This window comes from Platalea leucorodia (assembly GCF_965183815.1).
Source record: "Platalea leucorodia genome assembly, chromosome: 1".
In the NCBI taxonomy this organism is placed as follows: Eukaryota; Metazoa; Chordata; class Aves; order Pelecaniformes; family Threskiornithidae; genus Platalea; species Platalea leucorodia.
The window spans coordinates 20320559-20337223 of NC_138823.1; positions in this window are offsets into that span (position 1 = coordinate 20320559).

The following is a 16665-nucleotide window of genomic DNA, read 5'->3' on the forward strand; positions in this document are numbered from 1 at the left end:
AGATTCTACACATGGCTTGGACACAGATTTCTTGTTTAATCTCACAAAAAAGAAACATGTAATCTTTGTGTCTGCACTTAGGAATTAGAAGTTAAAGTACCTTTTTGGAGTATTGGGATGTTAGTTAATTATTTCAGTATTTGTTCATATCATTGTAAAGTAGGGGCCACAAAAATGCAATGTGTTATTTGATAATAATTGTTCAGGTGATACTTAATTTGTTTTCTTTCCCCTATTTCTACTGCTTTAAGGAGCATTTTTCCTCCCATGATGCCAGATTGATATATTTTTGAAGAGGCAAAAAAGTGATGACATTTAGACAGTAAGAGTTTATCCTATATAAAACTGCAGTTCATCCTTCTCACTTACATGAACCTTGTGTTGTATGATTTCCTTGATGTATGTGGTGGATTGACCCTGGCTGGACGCCAGGTGCCCACCAAAGCCACTCTATCACTGCCCCCCTCAGCTGGACAGGGGAGAGAAAATGTAAAAAAAGGCTCGTGGGTCGAGATAAGGACAGGGAGAGATCACTCACCCATTACTGTCACGGGCAAAATAGACTCGACTTGGGGAAATTAGTTTAATTTATTACCGATCAAATCAGAGTAGGGTAATGAGAAAATAAAAACCAAATCTTAAAACACCTTCCCCCCACCCCTCCCTTCTTCCCAGGCTCAGCTTCGCTTCCGATTTCTCTACCTCCTCCCCACCGGGGGTGCAGGGGGACAGGGAATGGTTGTCTCTGCTGCTCCTTCCTCCTCAGGGGAGGACTCCTCACACTTCCCCTGCTCCAGCGTGGGGTCCCTCCCAGGGGAGACAGCTCTCCATGAACTTCTGCAACGTGAGTCCTTCCCACAGGCTGCCGTTCTTCACAAACTGCTCCAGCGTGGGTCCCTTCCACAGGTGCAGTCCTTCAGGAACAGACTGCTCCAGCGTGGGTCCCCCGTGGGGTCACAAGTCCTGCCAGCAACCCTGCTCCAGCGTGGGCTCCTCTCGCCACGGGGCCACAGGTCCTGCCAGGAGCCTGCTCCAGCACAGGCTTCCCATGGCGTCACAGCCACCTTCAGGCACATCCACCTGCTCCAGCGTGGGGTCCTGCACGGGCTGCAGGTGGATATCTGCTCCACCGTGGACCTCCATGGGCTGCAGGGGGACAGCCTGCCTCACCATGGTCTTCACCATGGGCTGCAGGGGAATCTCTGCTTTGGCGCCTGGAGCACCTCCTCCTCCCCCTCCTTCCCTGACCTTGGTGTCTGCAGGGCTGTTCCTCTCGCATATTCTCACTCCTCTCTCTGGCTGCAGTTGCCGTTGCACAGAAATGTTTCCCCCTTCTTAACTATGTTATCCCAGAGGCGCTACCACCATCGCTGATGGACTCGGCCTTGGCCAGTGGCAGGTCCATCTTGGAGCCAGCTGGCATTGGCTCTATGGGACATAGGGGAATCTTCTAGCAGCTTCTCACAGAAGCCACCATTGTAGCCCCCTTGCTACCAAAACCTTGCCATGTGAACCCAGTACAATGTAAAAACCTTTTCCTAATGATTTTTGTAAAAGAACAAAGAATTTTTGTTTGTAATACGGAGATTTTGAATTTTGAGCAGTATATAGAGAGCAACCTGTTTATTTATTTTCTACAGGTTTATTTTTGACCTAACTAGGGCTGTTTGTTTAGTGTCATGCCTTTCTTACTGTCTATGCAGGAAAAGGCTTATTTGAGCTTCCTTTCCTCTCCATTCCTCACTTCATACTGCCTTATAAATCTCCCCAGAGGATCTGAAACTCACTCAGGGCAGACAGCTTCCAAAGCTTTTAAAACCTTTATTGGAAATTATTGGTACAAAAAGGATAGTCTAATACATTCTATGATTTGAATATAAAGCAAGTGTTACCAAGAATGGGAAATGTCAGAGAATTTCTGTAGGGCTCCAGGAGGTTCAAATTAAGTTAGAAGAAACAAGGACGGTCACCTATTTTGGCTTTCAGCATGGCTAGATACTAGTTTCTTGTACAAATTCAATCAGTGTTTTCAAAGAATATACAGTTTCAGCTAAAATTACTTGCACAGCTTAAAGGTACTAATAATTTGCAGTGTCCGTGCCCCACCAAGTAAAGAGAATTTGTAAGAGGTCAAACACTTGTGGTTATCGAGTTGTTACTGGTGTGTCCAACTATAGATCGAGGAACCAAATGTAGACAGCCACGTCATTTCAAATCTTGGCTGTATTTTGTGAAGTGCCATAGGAGCCTTTTGGATCAAAGGTGCTTTATTTTAATAGTACACTGAAGGAATACCCCTGATGTGAAATGAGCTTTCCATTTTGACTTCACTCAATCCTCATCCCCCCAAAAAACTATCCGACTGCATCTTGTTATATAATTTATCTGTCAATTCTGTCAAAAAGGAGAGCTTGTGTTACTTGGAGGGCCTTTGTGCCAATTCCAAAATGAAAAGCAATGCACACTGCCAGTACAGCAATTGCCTGCAGGCTTATTGAATTTCTTTCTTCACTCCTACTCACTACCAAAACCAGCTCAGGAAAAAAAAAAAAAAAAAAATCCCCAAAAAGGCTTGTTAGAAGTCAGCAGAACTGAAAGCTGATAAAATACTAAAGATTTTTCCTGGGGAAAAAAAAGGAAAAATATATATGAAACATTATTAATGGGCTATCATATATGTGCTTTACTCATGTATAGAGCCAAACACAGTGGGACTGTTGAACATGTAGGCAGAGGGAGCCACAAAGTGGTGTATGTTGTGTTAGTTTAAGCCCACATATTCCAGTATGCCACCAAGTTCTCTTTATCTTCACTTGCTCTACAGGTTCTGAGTTGATCCCATGGAGAGAGCCAACACAGCCGTCCTCTCTTTCACTCCCTCTATGTGTTAACTCTACATTTGTGAGAAAAGTAAATAGGACATAAAAGGGTATCTATCAGCTGGCAGGATCCATCTGTTTAACTAATGGTATCCATCCATTTGTGCAGGGTGCATCAACTCAAAATCACCAGTTCCAGAGCAGAGGGCAATCAGATGCAGTATTTGCCCCCCGTGGGTTTTTCCAGCTGTATCATTCGTGAACTGAGGAATTATTATGGACTCGTATGACGGAGTAAAGATAAAGGCTGTGAAGGAAAGGCGTGGGGGAAACCTCCACTCCAGAAGAGAGTTTGAAAGGGATGTCCAAAGAAACAGGCTGTAGCAAGTGGAGGAGAAGCCTGGGGAAAGTACAAAGACACTGTGAAATGACATGAAGCATGTCACGGAAAAGAGAGAGAAAAGAAGCTGTCAGATGAGAAGAATCAAAAAGTACTAGGCAAAGTTAGGAGGGAATTAGAGCAGAGATACAGACAAAATAAAAATTCTTTATAGTCATGAGTATGGGGGGAAGTGTTAAATTTGCATCAGTGTGCGGGGCTCGTCAGCGAATGACATGGGTTGAAATTTAATTTCTAAATGTCTGTTGGCTTTAGTTAGTGGTAATAATGGGGATGTAAGAGCTGGACAAGGCATGATGGGAAAAGAAAGAGGATAAAATAGGCTCTGGTGTTTGTCTCTTAATTTTATCTGTTTTCTGTGTGTTGGCTCATTAGGAACCGCGCCTGCCTGCCAAGAGAGAAACCATCTTGGGTTTGCATAGTTGCAGCCATATGGGGGAAAAGAGATACAGTGTCCTCGCTGAAAAATTTTGTTTTCTTTCTAATGTAAGATAAGATATTTTGGGCACACCGTGCTGTTTGCATGGAAATATTACAGTTGAGGAGTTAAATGGCAGAAATGGAATAATAAGCTTGAGGAAAGTAGACTGGTTGGCAGCTTATTGGAGGTTTTGGTTAGTACTTATAACAATCCAAAGGCTTCTAGTACCACAAGCGTCTTTCTTTTCTTTTTGGTTTATTTGTGATGAGAGAAGAATGACAGAAAAGATCCAATTTTAAATTTCCAACATACTTATATTTTTTTCTCTTGTGTTTGGAAGGGTGATTTATTAAGTGACACTGAAGCAGGCTTGCCACTGGGGGAACGGCAGACTGCAGCTCCTGTTATCCATTGGAGAAAGGCTCCAAACTAGAATTTGCATAGGAGCTCTTATGCAAAATGCCTCAAATAAATAACATGATGTGGGGATGGCCGAGAGCAAGAAGTCGCTGTAGTCCAAACCTCCCAGAGCTAGAGGAGAAGTCTGGCTGAATGATCCTTAATTTAAACAAGGGACAGAATACTTCTCATACTGGGGCAGCCTGCCAGGAACTGTAAGAATCAGTTTATTATTGCTAGATTGATCTAAAACGAGAATAAAAATTACAGAGCACAGTTGTTCCAAGCACTATAGGTGGCTCATGTGTCTTGATGCTGTCAAATGGCCTGCAATATTGAACTAGAAACGTAGCCGTTGTGTTAGTCAGGACCTTCCAACCCCAGACCTGCTTTCCACATGCCCCCTTCCAGATGCATCTGTCAAACTGGCGAATGCAGAAGGTACAAAGTTCGCTGAAGAATTAGGGGCTTAAGCCTATTCTTTAGATCCACCTGATCTGCCTGTAAAAATTTTAGTAAATAGCTGTGTGTGAACAAGGCTTGGAAGAGCTGAGGATGTGCTCCACAAAACAGAGGTGTGACCATTGCATATGAGGGTGTACCCATGCCAGGCTGAAGTTACCTGACCTAGATACCAGTAGCAATGAGGATGCTATGTTGCAGGACTCAGCACAGATTAAGAGTCTCAGAAAGGTCTCGGTGTCCTCAGCAGGTTTGCACAGCTCACGGTGAAGCCCAAGCTGCTGGCTCTTCTCTACTACCTGCCTGTTGGTTTACACTTGCAATTTCACTTGCAGTGCAGATTTAATCTGCGTGTTAAAAATCCCCCAAACTATAGCAATGTTGGGATTGCCCTGTAAATATCAAAAAGTAAGGACGTACCATGGCTGCTACAACAATATTGTCCTACCGACACTGTGCATTCCCAAAATTATCTGCCTGGCTTTCAAGTGAACAGTGTAGATAACTATACTTTCACATCTGGCATCAAGTCTATGGGATGTTTCCTGCAACATTTACTCAGATCCTCTAAGACTTAGAGTATGGTATTTTCTTCACTTTTAATTTTTGTTTTCAACTATAACTCTATTGATAAAGAAACCAGAAGGAAGAAATGTGTTAGTTAACACACTAGGTTGTGTTAATTTAACGGGCAGAACTATAGAATCGTAGAATCGTAGAATCATAGAATCATAGAACACCAGGTTGGAAGGGACCTCAAGGATCATCTGGTCCAACCAATGTATAAGAATAGCCAGTATTCATCCCTCTTTCTTCAGCCAGGCAGTGGGATCACAGTGATTAGGGAATCTCTTCGATAACTATTACACCATTTGTCACCAGTAGTGTCCTCATGTGACCCCACAGGACGAATTAGCGGTAGAAAGTCCTCATTTCACTTTCAGGTGCCTACATCCAAAATTAAAACCTGTGGTGCCTTCCACAGCTGCAGTCTAACCCTTGAGACTTCTGAATTCCCCACGTGGCTAAATCCCGATGTGTGCATGCAGGCTGAGCTTTGCAAGAGCTGACGGTGTGTTCCTTCACCTGGCGCGCGCGCAGCACCCAACCTGCATGGTGGGCACTCTCTGAATGTACCCGGGAGACCTGGCCTAGCAGGAAAGCAAACAACACAGACAAAGAGGGATATATCTGCTGTACAGTCTGAGCACATCCCCGAGACACTCAGCAGCAGGCTTAAGCCCCTCTTTTTCCTGATTTAGATCAAGGTTTTGAACTTCAGTATCTCACCTCTCAAGAAAGCACCAGGGTGGCTTTTACACTTCCAAAATGGTTTTTGGAGCGGGTCTGCCCCAGCAAGTTTGAGAGTCGCTCCCTTATAATCAATGTTTAAGTGCTTTATTCAAAGCAAAACAGCTATTTTCTTAAAGAAATGAACTATTAATCAAGAAGCCAATAACCCAAACACAAATACTTTCTATACCTTCTATACAGAACAGTGCAGTTTATGGAAAGGTTTTGGTTTAACCAAAACTCCTCAGCAGTGTAAACAGAGTGACAAAGTGGATTTATTTTGACTGAGGTATCAGCTAGTGATATCTGAGACATATGAGATATCTGCAAAGGGAATCACTTTTAGCATAGCTATGCTAATTGCTAACTTCAGGTGCCTGGCTCCAAGGATGTTTTTTTTCTATTATTTGTTTGAACAGTTTACATAGTATTGCAGGATTTTTCTTATATGTCCACACTCTCATGCTGGACATGTATGACATACGTAGTTTGGGGTTTTTAATACCTTTTTTTTTTAACTGAAAATATTACATTTTTTTCATTAGCTGCTCTGGTATATTTTATCTGTTAAGGTACTACTTTTATGAAAGCTCTCTGCTTCCAGAGTATCTTGCTGGAAGACTGAAAAAGTAAATCATACAACTGAATTAACTTCTCAGTCAATATTGTATGTATTACAGTGTCAAATGCAAAAACAGTTGCAGACAATTTGGGATTCAGTTAAACCCACTGCAACTACCTCAGCCAAATTTCTGACCCACTAGAGAACAGACTCTACCAGGTTAGATGTTAAAATAATATTTATCATGTAATTAATTTTGATATGGCCTCTGTTCTGCTGAATCTGGGGTTGTATGTTCATGATGATCTATCATCAGTCTGATTAGATTGTCCACAACCAGGCCCAGATCTTTTGTTCTTGGGCTTCCTAAGCAGTCTCAGGCCTGTGTCCACCTTGCTTGGCCTTTCTATGCCAGCTCAGAACCACCACTCATTTCCCCAGTTCAAGAGAGACATCGACGTACTCGAGTGAGTCCAGCAAAGGGCCACGAAGATGATTCAGGGACTGGAGCATGTCGCATATGAGGAGAGGCTGAGAGAGCTGCGGCTGTTCAGCTTGGAGAAGAGAGGGCTCAGGGGGATCTTATCCATGTGTATAAATAACTCCCTGATGGGAGGGAATGAAGAAGAGGGAGCCAGGCTTCTCAGAGCTGCTCAGTGACAGGACAAGAGGCAATGGTCACAAGTTAAAAAACATTAAATTCAATCTGAACACAAAAAATCCATTTACTTACCGTGAGGACAGTCAAACACTGGCACAGGTTGCCCAGGCAGTTTGTGGAGTCTTCCTCGTTGGAGATATCCAAAAGCCATCTGAGCATAGTCCTGGGCAACCAGGTCTAGGTGGCCCTGCTTGAGCAGGGGGGTTGGGGCAGATGACCTCCAGAGGTCCCTTCCAGCCTCAGCTGTTCTGTGATTCTGTGATAATCTCCTTTGTACATGAGACAGCTGAATGGAAATGTGCCAGTACCAGAGACTGCAATTTGCCCATATTTAATAAAAAAGTATGACATGTCCATGCAGCTATGCCAGAGCTAAAGTCAGGACCTCGAACTTGCTAGGAGTATATTCTCCATGGTTGGCATAGTATGCTCCGTCTTGCTTCGGATAGAGGTCCAAGATCTCCACCAGTACAAACCATCTGCACAAGGACAATAGTTAGGAATGTGCAAAATAAATTGGTCCCAGCAACTGCAGTATGAATGTGGCCAGGATCTGACACAGGGCTGGCAAAGGCTGAGTTCTGATGAAAGCCTGGAAGAAAGTTTACAGACACTGATGGGTCCTCTGGAGACAGAGGAGTATCCTGCTCCTGTTCTGAACATCTGCATCATACCCTGGGAACAACATGAACAGGAGGGATTCTGGAGTAATCTTCTTCATTCAAAGGTAGTTTGCATTTCTCAGGAGGGAAGCGTTAACATAAGAATGACATATGGCATGAGTGAGTGAGTGAGTGAGTGAGTGAGTGAGAAAACCACCAGTGGTATGGAGAGGTTTGCTCTAAGTCTTGCCAGCAGAGTTTCATGCTGCAACTCTATTGCTACTATTACCACTGGTAAGAAAGATGATTTGCTGCCTTCCCACCTTATATGTTTAGGATTAGCTCTTCAGAAGTTTTCCCCTCTTTCCATATTCTTCTTTAATAATAGCTGATTTTACAATTGTGAGTTGCGGTTTTCCCTTCTTTCAGCAGCTGCTGGGTGCACTGCTGCTGGCTGAGTGATAGCTCCTGCCCTGTGTCCCCTCCACAGACAACATTGTTGGCCTTTCTCCAAGCCTCTTCCAAATAGGCAGTGGGCAGTTTGGGTAAACAGTAGGCTTTCTTGACAAAACTATATGTTGCAATCCTATCAGCCAGGTCTTAGACCTCTTCTGTGCCCACTGCTTTTTGCTCCGGGTAGATCATATCCAAGTACACAGCGGCAATCCTGAGAATTCACATGCAGGCACAGACATGGCAAACTTTTCTTATTACAAAAAGAAAAGCATGGAAAAAGCTTCTCCAGCTAGACAGGTTTCAGATGCTGTTTCTTGCCTTTCTTCTCCACCCCTTCCCTGCAGAGAATCATAATTTAAGCATCAAACATCTGACAAAATATCTGTAGTGACAAATGTGAATTTTAACCTGAGGTGGCAAAGCAATGTTCACCTAACAGTTCACAGAACCGCAGCCACCTTGGCTGACCCAGCAAGCAATTGCTTTGCTTTATCAGTGAATCAAATGATATTAGAGAAGCAGATACCAATACAAAGCATCTTGATCTGGGCTGCCTTTAGCTTGGATGACGAGGCGATTTCTGTGCCCTGGGGTGTTACACGGCTGCCTGAGATGCTTCAGAGTGGGTGAGTGAGACAGCAAACACGGTTAGTGCTGGTTCCCTTTCTGACCATTTTCTCGACTTGTGAAGGGCATTTTTTTAAAAAGTGACAAAATAACAGGTAGCTGCAAGCCAGCAAACCAGTGACTTATGCTTCCCTCACAAATACCCAAAAGCCGACTCATGTTTGTTCCCTGGAGCCGCTCAGGAAACTTCTGAAGGAGTCCCAGTGGGGGTTACAGCTGCCTGCGAATGAGGCCCTGATCGAAGGTATTAGGGAAGCAGCACAGTGTCCCTCCTGGTCTCCAAAGAGCCACTGTAAGGGAAATATTGGCCAAAGAGTTTTGAAAAATATGGTCATCACATGCCCTTGCCTACAGCCATTCTGTCAAAGAACAGATCAAAATTCACCATTTTCTTCTGAAACAAGCCTAGGCAGTTCATGTATTTCTTCTGTGCAGTAATTTACAGGCTAGACCACTCAAACCCATCCTTATTCTCAGTGCTCACATCCACATCTCCTGCCCCCCAGGCACTGGCAGACGGGTGTTTTCCTAACTGGAAACCAGCAAGAGATGCATTGCTTCCTTCACTCACAGCAACTTTATCATTAGATCGCAGACAGAGTGTGTCGTGGGCTGATTGCTCCAAAGGAGAAGCATAGCTGTGGGCTCTCAGCCTCCCGTTCTGAGGTGTTTTTGTAGCTTGACACATGTAACATTTTATGCAGTAACTGATGAATATATATGTATATCTTCTGGGGGGGAGAAACCAGAAAGGCGAACGTGGCTCTTTCCTAGGCTGTGGGTTCCTTTCTCCTGCTTCTCTCTAGTCTAACACATCCTGATTTCCTTCCTGCACAAGGGCCCAGCTGCCATAGGGATGGTATGGATTGCCTCCTTCCCACCCTGCTTCCCCCTTCTAATCGCTTAGGATACATTCAGAGACGTAGGTTTTGGTATCATCAGGCAAACGAGGGAAAATAGCCAGTTGTTGTGTAGTATGAGTGTACTGTCGCTGGCTGTGTCTTTGACAAAGAAGTCACCACAGCCATGTTTTGCAAGGAGACCATTCCCAGAGATTTTCTCAGAATGTGTCTGATAAATCACACTGACAGGGCTAGGGGGATAGACTGAAAATATTGATGCATCCTTCGTGCTCGTTTTGCATTTAAGGTTTGCAAATGCTTCTGTCAGAGACGGTCTCGGCCTTCCACATTTACTGGTTCGAGGTAGAAGAAAAGTTCTGCTCCTCCAGGACTTTCGAAATCAGGCTAAATGGTTCCACTGAGTTCAAAGCCTCCAGGGTGAGGAGCAAGCCAAGTGAGGGATTTTTATTATTGTTGTTTCCCTTTTGGATTTAGGTGCATCGATCCGGGTGAAATTTATTTGCAGACATTCAAATACATTCCACTCCACTCCATTGATGCTTGAAGTTCTTCAGGGGTTTAGCCCCTAGTTTCTACCCCATATATATTTAAATATGGTACGAGATAGAAGGTATCTTATCTTTTCCTAATATGTAAAAAAAATCTTAAGTTTTGAAGGTGACACTTTGCTAAGGGGACAGCAGTAGCACAAGATGAAATCACTTTTAAAAATCCCTTGCCTGAAACTGTCCCAGCCACATCCCTCTGTATCCCTCATGGTGGGCAGATAAAATGAGGATTTTGATACCGCAACAATTGCTTACTGTGCAAGATGCTGTTCCCCAGAAGTACTAAGCAGCGGGGAGTGGACTTGGGCCCAGTGTTATTAGTTTCATTCAACAAGCCAGCTATCAGTCAAAAAATATTCAGCTGCCAGCTGTAGGCCAAACCAGGACTGGGGTGAAGGAAGGTTTGGGAGTGTCATGAGGGCATTGCAGATGATCAGTAGCTGTTTTTAGACTGAGCCATGTGATTTGTAATATTCCCTTTGTTGATTGTCATGCTGGCTAAAAATTCAAATTTTGTATTTTCCCCAAGGAGAGAAGCTGACATTAAATAATGAAAATCATCACTGAGGTCCAACCCATGTGAAAATATTCATTAAAGTGATAGTAAAAATTTCAGTGTTGAGTTCAGGGAAAGCAAAGCGAAATATCTGCATTTGGCACGGCCTCACTTATTCTCCTGCTTTAAAGGGCTCAGTGGAGGAAAAAAAAGGAGAGTCCAAAAGAAAGCAGAAATTAAAGGCAGACAACATCTTCTAGATTGTCATATGTATTATTCTGCCAGTGCAGGGCTGAGTCCTTTAATACTTATTTAAGCCTTCCAGTCCCTAAGGAGCATGATTTATGGGCTTTCTGCTGATCAACAGAAGATAGACATGGCTAAAGTCTACAGCTACTTATGTACTGTGGTTCATGCTTTTGGCTCCAGCAGTCCCCTTCTCAGCCCCTGGGGTATTGATGAAATGGCAGACATCACAGTCTCTCTGCCATATTTTCTAATTTAATTTTACTCTGAAGAATGATGACCTTAAATTTACACTTTTTTTTCCCTTATGGTTTAGCTCTATCTTACTATAAGGACAGAAATGAGTCAAATTTTTGTTCCAGAAGAAAGGTATGATACACCTTTCCAAAACTTGCAAGGAAGCAAAAGCTGGCATTCAGCTCCCATTGTGATTAGCAGGGTATAGAGCCCAAAGAAAACAGGATTCTAGTGTGGTTTATGCACTTTTTAATATTAAAAGCTGTATTTTGTGGCTCCCAAGTTCTGAAAATATATCCTCGGGTATATCTGTGCAATTCCTCTGACAAAACTGAATGTAAGCTCTTTTCTTGCCCTTTCACTGAAAACCTCATTTCTGTGCTTAGACATTTGTTACAACAGCATGTCAAGGGCTGGCATCCTGAGCGCAGTGAGATCACGCACCCGTCTCCTATTAGTATCACTATCTCTTGCTCCTTTGGTGTAGGATTATCTACTGATCCAGGCTTTCTTCTGAGCTGGGCTAAAGGAGATGACAGTGTTTCAGAGAGAATGCTCCTGAGTTTTAATTTGTTTTCCTGAGCTTCGTTTGTTAGATATATAAGACAAGGGGTAATCAATGATGTGACGGTGGAGAAGTATAATATTCTGCAGATTATAAAAGTGTCTTGAACATATGCTTTTATGTTAACGGAGGCAATTTTACTTCTGAAACTCACTGTAGATTAACTACACAAATTGTTAGGATTTTATCTAGGGATTCCTAACTGTCCAAAATTCTTAAACTCCCTTCTTTATTATCATTTGGCAGAGATACTGCTTGTATATTCCAAGAAATATTGCAATCACTTTATTGCTAAATAGATATGCTGGAGAAAGCATGTGCTTAACATCACAGCATTTAACACTTAGTCTTTATTAACATTAAGTAGTAAAGGTATCATCTTAATTGTACTTGGAAGACATCTCCAAAGCCAGTTACTAAATTAGAGGGTTATTCAGACAAGTTGTTGAATACAACATATGTCTATGCTGAATAATGCTTCTGTGACGAGAAAATAATCTGCAAATTCTGACATTTCAATTAAAAAGTTTCCATCATATCACTTTCCTCCTAATAAGGGATCATTTTGAGAGCCACTTTTGGTTATCAGTGCTTGTGGTGGTAACAGATCTGTGTTTACAGGTATCCGATCATCTTTGCTCCTCTTTCCTTCTGTAATCAACAGAAACAGTGGGAAAACAAGGTAGGCGTGTCAAAGAGATAGGGCTAATCTCAAGGATGTAATTTTAAAAAAAAAATCTTAAATATTTTCTCTATCATCTGATGTATAGGTGATAAAGAAACAAAGGAAGTGCAAAGTAGAAATAAAAACTAAACATACATTTAAAACAGAATACACCAGCAATATATAAATATAATTCAATACATAAATGCATATATACAAACATATAAATATATATTCTCAGATAGAAAAGAGGGTTTATAAGAAGATGGGGTGCACAGAGACAAGCCAAGGGACAATGGTCGCAGTTTGCAATGAGGAAAGTTCTCCCTGCATATGTGGAAAAAATTTTCACCATGAGGGTGGACAAGCACTGGAAGAGGTCACCCAGAGAGGCTCTGGAATCTTCCATCTTCAGCACTTTCAAAACTCAGCTGGACAAGGCCCTCAGCAACCTGACCTAACTCTGAAGTGAGCTCTGCTTTGAGCAAGAGGTTAGACAGGCAATCTTCCAAGGTCCCTTCCAAACTCAGTTACTCTATGATCTTGTGTGGGTGTGTTTGTATGTGTATGAGAGATAAAGCAGTGATTGTGTAAAGCTTACGGCAGGAGATGTCAAATCTATGTAAAAGTATGCAAAAAACTATGTAAAAACCAGTTTGCATTTCATCTTCGCCTTCCACAGGTCCTTGTGAAGCCATGTTTCTGAGGCCGTATTAGAGCAAATTTGAACTCATACGTGCAGGTTGCAAACCTCTACTCTATAATTAGAGTGCGATGAAAAGTGTTGCAAAACAGAAAGCCTGAACTGGCTTGGTATACATTAATTTTTCAGTAATTTTCTGATCTATATGCTGGCAAACTGAAATCACTGTTCTCCAAAAGAAGCAGATTATCTGCAGCTGCCAAGCTGGAATTTGAACTCTCACCTTCAGAATGCAACACCCACACACGGGCACACTGGCTCTTGCACACTCTGAGAGAAATATGGTGTCCATGGCTGGCAGGCAGAAACTGGTTGTCTTGTGCCAGTCCAAATTGGGAGAGGAGAATACACATCATTTAAAGCATATTTTTCTTATTACTTTTTCTGTGTTTTTTTTTTTTTTTTTTTTTTTTAACGAAAGAACTGGAAATTAAACTCGAGAGAGCTACAAAAGTTATTTTAGATATGTTACCCCCTTCTTTCAGTTTGCTTCCCTGAGCCCTTAATGAAAACATACAGCTTTAATGAATTCGTTCTTCTTCAGGCAGAATGCTCATGGATACTGCTGGAAGTGTTGCATGAGCAAAGCCTGCCCAAGCAGGTCAAAACCTGAGGAGTTTGATCGTGTTTCAGAGAGGGAGGAGAGTCAGAAGGAAGACAATCTTTGATTCCCTACTCAATATGTAAGAGAATTTAGTTGGATTTGCTTCTAATCACAGTCTCTCAATACCTGCAGTCTTCATAAAGCATCAAGTATTTTTGCTGAGATAACACATTTTTTAAAATTAGCCTAATTTTGCCACAGAGAATATTGAAATCCTTCTGCTGGGGCTGCACGGCTAGAAGGCGCGTCCCCTGGGTGGTGGATAGGGGATCCCTCTCTGGAGGGTGCACCGGATAAAATTGAAGAAGGTGCCGTGAACCAATGCAGCCTAAGGGAAGGCCACCCTGACAGAAGAACCACTGGCCCTCCAAGTCATGGGGGTTGGGCAGGAGGCCAACTACTTCCTCCCGGAAAAAATAAATAAAAAGTTGCAGAAACGACAAGCATCAGAAATGGCGGGGATGGAGAAAATCGGTAACGAAGTGAGGAGGAGGTGATGGAGCTGGATCGGTCGTGTCCTGAGGGGGAAACTGACGGAAGACTGCGCTGTGGCCCTTGGGTGACTCCAGAGCACGCAGCCGCAGACCGATCGAAGTGGAAGAACGATGTTCGCGCCTTGTGTGCCTCCTGGCACTGAGAGAATTCAGATTCAGATATTGAAATCTCTGTAGCCCAACAGAAGAATTTGGGATAGTTTTGCTTCACTGGCTTTACACAGAAAATAGTTTTTAAAGATCATTGTAGCTTAAAATTAAAAATAGAATGATTGCTTCAATCATTTTATTGCTTCAAACCAGAGACAATTTTATAAGAGATGATTGGGTTTTTTGTGCACTGTGGATGTTGCAGAGATACCAGGTGGCCAGGCAGGGTTTGAAGGGAAGCTACATGGGTGTCTAGAAGGTGCATGGGGCAGTCTTCTCACCCTATTTTGGGAGCTCATGGTTTTTATAGGGTTGCCAAGTCATCCAGGTTGGCAGGAACCTTGGGAGTTCCCTAGTGCAATGTCCTGCTAAAAGCAAGATCAGCAGAGTTCAGAGCCGGTTGCTCAAGGCCTTGTCCAAGGAAGGCGAGTCCACAGCTTCTCCGGGCAAACCTCTTCCAGTGCTTATTCATGCTTACAGGGAAAATTATTTTCTTTATACCCAGTGCGAACCTCTCCTGTTTCAGTACATGACCTCTGTAAGGATCCTGACTGCACCTGCTCAGTAACCTCCTCATAGGTACGGGAAGGGGCCGTTAGGTCTCCCCAAAACCACCTCTTCAGGACAAACAAGGCCAGGTCCCCCAGCCTCTCCTCACAGGGCTAGTGCTCCAGCCCCTAAACACCTTGGGGGCTCTCCAGTGGTCTTGCTCTGGTTTTGGGAGGCCCAAAACGGGGCATAATATTTCAGTATTGTTCTTTTTTATTTCAGATCACATTTTGAAGAATTAATGAATTAAGTGTGTTTTAAGAATTTTAAGGAGGTAAAGATTGACTTAGAAATAACGAGTTGGAAGCTGGCTTGTGTATAAATATATTTATTTTTGAAGTTTAGATGTAAAGCTCATGAGGATCATTCATTTCTTTCACTGAAAATAAAGATACATCTACTTCAGTGTAAAGCTGTGTAGACTTACATATTATTGCTAAGATGCTGATCTTAGGAAAGATCACGACTTCAGTCTAGAGGAGATGAGTTGCTTAACTATAGGAATATGGAGAAATTTATTTTAAAATAAACTTTGATATTGCTCATTTTAAGATCTCTGTCTGCTATGTGATGAAGTTAGGATACTTGCAGATCACATCCTATGGAGGCCAGTAAAGAATGGAAAGGTTCAATTTATATTGCAAAAGCAGCAGCGCTTTGGCTTTAATACAGCCAAAGTGTAGAAGGTAAGATCTTTTACAGTCAGTGAAAACTGTGGAGCACAACACATAAAACTGAATTTTTAATGAACAGAAATCTAGTTATATAAAATAATATGATTTCAGAACAGTGTACAATGAATCATCTCAGCAATGTTCAAGTGCATTAATTTGGCTGCTGAGGCTTTTGAATAACTTATCTAAACTACTCCCCTTCGAACATACTGTTGCTCAGATAATTTTCCCAGTTCCTCACTTTGACAAAGTGCCCCCTAGAACGTGTGCAGTGTTCATTAGGGCCCCAGCGCAACACGATGGTGCACACACAGTGCCATGCCTACAGTGAATCCCTCTCTGTTGGTTTCAGTGGAACTACAGACACAAAGGTCTACCACATCCTACAGAACCCATCCCAGTACTTTTCCTTCCTCTGCTCTTTAACCTTTCAAGCCCCCTGACTCTTTTTCCTCTGACTGTAAACATGTTCTGGGCTCTGCAGATCCTGATTTGGCTTCTGAGCCAGTGACATCCTTTCCAAAATCTTTAATCTTAATCATATCTCAAAGTTGTTACCTTCATTCTTCTTGATTTATTGACCATCATAAACAGCTAGCTATGTGCTCGAATTCTCGTCCTCCATTAACTCCGTGGGTCGTCTTGTTCTCCTCAGCCTTTGTTTCCTGTTATCATTCCTTCAGAAGCTCACCCAAAGGGGATACTCTGGTGATCCTCACCCACCTTCCAGCTGCCTGACAGGGGCTGTCTAGTCTCTTCAATGTATCTCTTCTTTCCTCCTTCTGCCCTCTGTCTCTGGGTAGTCTTCTCTGAAAACACAAATTCAGATATTATTTCTATAATGGTGACTAGTCATCACCTGAGACTTACCCGCAGATTTGACAACCAAACTGTATATAGTCTACATCTAGAAAGAAGATTCTTTCCATGCAGCCTATTTTAATACATGAATTTTCCATCCATTGTAGTGTCAAAAATATCATCCAGATTCTTATTGCCAAATATCTCGCTTTTTGCAATATTGTATTCTGTGAATTTAAATCCAGTTTAGCCTGCTGTCTATCTAGCATTGTGTTCTTGGCCATTAACTTTGGTTGTAATGCTCTTTTCCTTGTATATTTCCACTGATTCTTCCTCATAATAGGAAGCATAAGCTGCTTGTCTTCTCTT